Below are 5,229 nucleotides of genomic sequence, written 5' to 3'. Positions count from 1 at the left end.
CCGAGGAGGAATACCAAGGAGGGGGAGGAGGAGGAATACCGAGGAGGAATACCGAGGAGGAGGAGGCATACCGAGGAGGAGGAGGAGGAATACCGAGGAGGAGGAGGAGGAGGAATACCGAGGAGGAGGAGGAGGAGGAGGAGGAATACCGAGGAGGAATACCGAGGAGGAGGAGGAATACCGAGGAGGAGGATGAGGAGGAGGAGGAGGAGGAGGAGGAGGAGGAGGAGGAGGAGGAGGAGGAGGAGGAGGAGGAGGAATACCAGGGAGGAGGAGGAGGAATACCGAGGAGGAATACCGAGGAGGAGGAGGAATATCGAGGAGGAGGAGGAGGAATATCGAGGAGGAATACCGAGGAGTAATACCGAGGAGGAGGAGGAGGAGGAATACCGAGGAGGAGGAGGAGGAGGAGGAATACCGAGGAGGAATACCGAGGAGGAATACCGAGGAGGAATACCGAGGAGGAGGAGGAGGAGGAATACCGAGGAGGAATACCGAGGAGGAATGGTGAGGAGGAATACCGAGGAGGAGGAGGAGGAGGAATACCGAGGAGGAATACCAAGGAGGAGGAGGAGGAGGAATACCGAGGAGGAATACCGAGGAGGAGGAGGAATACCGAGGAGGAGGAGGAGGAATACCGAGGAGGAGGAGGAGGAGGAGGAGGAGGAGGAGGAGGAGGAGGAGGAGGAATACCGAGGAGGAGGAGGAGGAGGAGGAGGAGGAGGAGGAATACCGAGGAGGAGGAGGAGGAGGAGGAGGAGGAGGAGGAATACCGAGGAGGAATACCGAGGAGGAATACCGAGGAGGAGGAGGAATACCGAGGAGGAATACCAAGGAGGAGGAGGAATACCGAGGAGGAGGAGGAGGAATACCGAGGAGGAATACCGAGGAGGAGGAGGAATACCGAGGAGGAGGAGGAGGAATACCGAGGAGGAATACCGAGGAGGAGGAGGAATACCGAGGAGGAGGAGGAATACCGAGGAGGAGGAGGAGGAACACCGCGGAGGAATACCGAGGAGGAGGAGGAATACCGAGGAGGAGGAGGAGGAATACCGAGGAGGAATACCGAGGAGGAGGAGGAATACCGAGGAGGAGGAGGAGGAATACCGAGGAGGAATACCGAGGAGGAGGAGGAATACCGAGGAGGAGGAGGAATACCGAGGAGGAGGAGGAGGAACACCGCGGAGGAATACCGAGGAGGAGGAGGAATACCGAGGAGGAGGAGGAGGAATACCGAGGAGGAATACCGAGGAGGAGGAGGAGGAGGAATACCGAGGAGGAGGAGGAATACCGAGGAGGAGGAATACCGAGGAGGAATACCGAGGAGGAGGAGGAATATCGAGGAGGAGGAGGAGGAATATCGAGGAGGAATACCGAGGAGGAATACCGAGGAGGAGGAGGAGGAGGAATACCGAGGAGGAGGAGGAGGAGGAGGAATACCGAGGAGGAATACCGAGGAGGAATACCGAGGAGGAGGAGGAGGAGGAATACCGAGGAGGAATACCGAGGAGGAATGCTGAGGAGGAATACCGAGGAGGAGGAGGAGGAGGAGGAGGAATACCGAGGAGGAATACAAAGGAGGAGGAAGAGGAGGAATACCGAGGAGGAATACCGACGAGGAGGAGGAGGAATACCGAGGAGGAGGAGGAGGAGGAGGAGGAGGAGGAGGAGGAGGAGGAGGAGGAGGAGGAGGAGGAATACCGAGGAGGAGGAGGAGGAATACCGAGGAGGAGGAGGAGGAGGAGGAGGAGGAGGAGGAGGAGGAGGAGGAGGAGGAGGAGGAGGAGGAGGAGGAGGAGGAGGAATACCGAGGAGGAGGAGGAGGAGGAGGAGGAGGAGGAGGAGGAGGAATACCGAGGAAGAATACCGAGGAGGAATACCGAGGAGGAGGAGGAGGAGGAGGAATACCGAGGAGGAATACCGAGGAGGAATATCGAGGAGGAATACCGAGGAGGAGGAGGAATACCAGGGAGGAATACCGAGGAGGAGGAGGAATACCGAGGAGGAGGAGGAATACCGAGAAGGAGGAGGAGGAATACCGAAGAAGAATACCGAGGAGGAATACCGAGGAGGAGGAGGAATACCATGGAGGAATACCGAGGAGGAGGAGGAATACCGAGGAGGAGGAGGAATACCGAGAAGGAGGAGGAGGAATACCCAGGAGGAATACCGAGGAGGAATACCGAGGAGGAATTCCGAGGAGGAGGAGGAATACCGAGGAGGAATACCGAGGAGGAGGAGGAATACCGAGGAGGAGGAGGAGGAGGAATACCGAGGAGGAGGAGGAGGAGGAGGAGGAGGAGGAATACCGAGGAGGAGGAGGAGGAGGAGGAGGAGGAGGAGGAGGAGGAGGAGGAGGAGGAATACCGAGGAGGAGGAGGAGGAGGAGGAGGAGGAGGAGGAGGAGGAGGAGGAGGAGGAGGAGGAATACCGAGGAAGAATACCGAGGAGGAATACCGAGGAGGAGGAGGAGGAGGAATACCGAGGAGGAATACCGAGGAGGAATATCGAGGAGGAATACCGAGGAGGAGGAGGAATACCAGGGAGGAATACCGAGGAGGAGGAGGAATACCGAGGAGGACGAGGAATACCGAGAAGGAGGAGGAGGAATACCGAGGAGGAATACCGAGGAGGAATACCGAGGAGGAGGAGGAATACCAGGGAGGGATACCGAGGAGGAGGAGGAATACCGAGGAGGAGGAGGAATACCGAGAAGGAGGAGGAGGAATACCGAGGAGGAATACCGAGGAGGAATTCCGAGGAGGAGGAGGAATACCGAGGAGGAGGAGGAGGAACACCGCGGAGGAATACCGAGGAGGAGGAGGAATACCGAGGAGGAGGAGGAGGAATACCGAGGAGGAATACCGAGGAGGAGGAGGAGGAGGAATACCGAGGAATTGGAGGAGGAGGAGGAATACCGAGGAGGAGGAGGAATACCGAGGACGAGGAGGAGGAATAGCGAGGAGGAATACCGAGGAGGAGGAGGAATACCGAGGAGGAGGAGGAGGAATAGCGAGGAGGAATACCGAGGAGGAGGAGGAATATCGAGGAGGAGGAGGAGGAATATCGAGGAGGAATACATAGGAGGAATACCGAGGAGGAGGAGGAGGAGGAGGAATACCGAGGAGGAATACCGAGGAGGAGGAGGAGGAGGAATACCGAGGAGGAATACCGAGGAGGAATGCTGAGGAGGAATACCGAGGAGGAGGAGGAGGAGGAATACCGAGGAGGAATACCAAGGAGGAGGAGGAGGAGGAATACCGAGGAGGAATACCGAGGAGGAGGAGGAATACCGAGGAGGAGGAGTAGGAATACCGAGGAGGAGGAGGAGGAGGAATACCGAGGAGGAGGAGGAGGAGGAGGAGGAATACCGAGGAGGAATACCGAGGAGGAGGAGGAATACCGAGGAGGAGGAGGAGGAGGAGGAGGAATACCAGGGAGGAGGAGGAGGAATACCGAGGAGGAATACCGAGGAGGAATACCGAGGAGGAGGAGGAGGAGGAATACCGAGGAGGAATACCGAGGAGGAACATCGAGGAGGAATACCGAGGAGGAGGAGGAATACCAGGGAGGAATACCGAGGAGGAGGAGGAATACCGAGGAGGAGGAGGAATACCGAGAAGGAGGAGGAGGAATACCGAGGAGGAATACCGAGGAGGAATACCGAGGAGGAATACCGAGGAGGAGGAGGAATACCAGGGAGGAATACCGAGGAGGAGGAGGAATACCGAGGAGGAGGAGGAATACCGAGAAGGAGGAGGAGGAATACCGAGGAGGAATACCGAGGAGGAATTCCGAGGAGGAATTCCGAGGAGGAGGAGGAATACCGAGGAGGAATACCGAGGAGGAGGAGGAATACCGAGGAGGAATTCCGAGGAGGAGGAGGAATACCTAGGAGGAGGAGGACGAACACTGCCGAGGAATACCGAGGAGGAGGAGGAATACCGAGGAGGAGGAGGAGGAATACCGAGGAGGAGGAGTAGGAATACCGAGGAGGAGGAGGAGGAATAGCGAGGAGGAATACCGAGGAGGAGGAGGAATACCGAGGAGGAGGAGGAGGAATACCGAGGAGGAATACCGAGGAGGAGGAGGAATATCGAGGAGGAGGAGGAGGAATATCGAGGAGGAGGAGGAGGAATATCGAGGAGGAATACCGAGGAGAAATACCGAGGAGGAGGAGGAGGAGGAATACCGAGGAGGAGGAGGAGGAGGAGGAATACCGAGGAGGAATACCGAGGAGGAATACCGAGGAGGAATACCGAGGAGGAGGAGGAGGAGGAATACCGAGGAGGAATACCGAGGAGGAATGCTGAGGAGGAATACCGAGGAGGAGGAGGAATACCGAGGAGGAATACCAAGGAGGAGGAGGAGGAGGAATACCGAGGAGGAATACCGAGGAGGAGGAGGAATACCGAGGAGGAGGAGGAGGAATACCGAGGAGGAGGAGGAGGAGGAAGAGGAGGAGGAGGAGGAGCAGGAATACCGAGGAGGAGGAGGAGGAGGAGGAGGAGGAGGAGGAGGAGGAGGAGGAGGAGGAGGAGGAGGAATACCGAGGAGGAGGAGGAGGACGAGGAGGAGGAGGAGGAGGAGGAGGAGGAGGAATACCGAGGAGGAGGAGGAGGAGGAGGAGGAGGAGGAGGAGGAGGGGGAATACCGAGGAGGAATACCGAGGAGTAATACCGAGGAGGAGGAGGAGGAGGAATACCGAGGAGGAATACCGAGGAGGAATATCGAGGAGGAATACCGAGGAGGAGGAGGAATACCAGGGAGGAATACCGAGGTGGAGGAGGAATACCGAGGAGGAGGAGGAATACCGAGAAGGAGGAGGAGGAATACCGAGGAGGAATACCGAGGAGGAATACCGAGGAGGAGGAGGAATACCAGTGAGGAATACCGAGGAGGAGGAGGAATACCGAGAAGGAGGAGGAGGAATACCGAGAAGATGGAGGAGGAATACCGAGGAGGAATACCGAGGAGGAATACCGAGGAGGAATTCCGAGGAGGAGGAGGAATACCGAGGAGGAATACCGAGGAGGAGGAGGAATACCGAGGAGGAGGAGGAGGAATAGCGAGGAGGAATACCGAGGAGGAGGAGGAGGAGGAATACCGAGGAGGAGGAGGAGGAATACCGAGGAGGAATACCGAGGAGGAGGAGGAATATCGAGGAGGAGGAGGAGGAATATCGAGGAGGAAAACCGAGGAGGAATACCGAGGAGGAGGAGGAGGAGG

Source organism: Gallinula chloropus, assembly GCF_964237585.1.
Source record: "Gallinula chloropus genome assembly, contig: HAP1_SCAFFOLD_140, whole genome shotgun sequence".
Classification (NCBI taxonomy): domain Eukaryota; kingdom Metazoa; phylum Chordata; class Aves; order Gruiformes; family Rallidae; genus Gallinula; species Gallinula chloropus.
The sequence above is the reverse complement of the archived record's forward strand: the minus strand, read 5'-3'. Positions refer to the sequence as shown.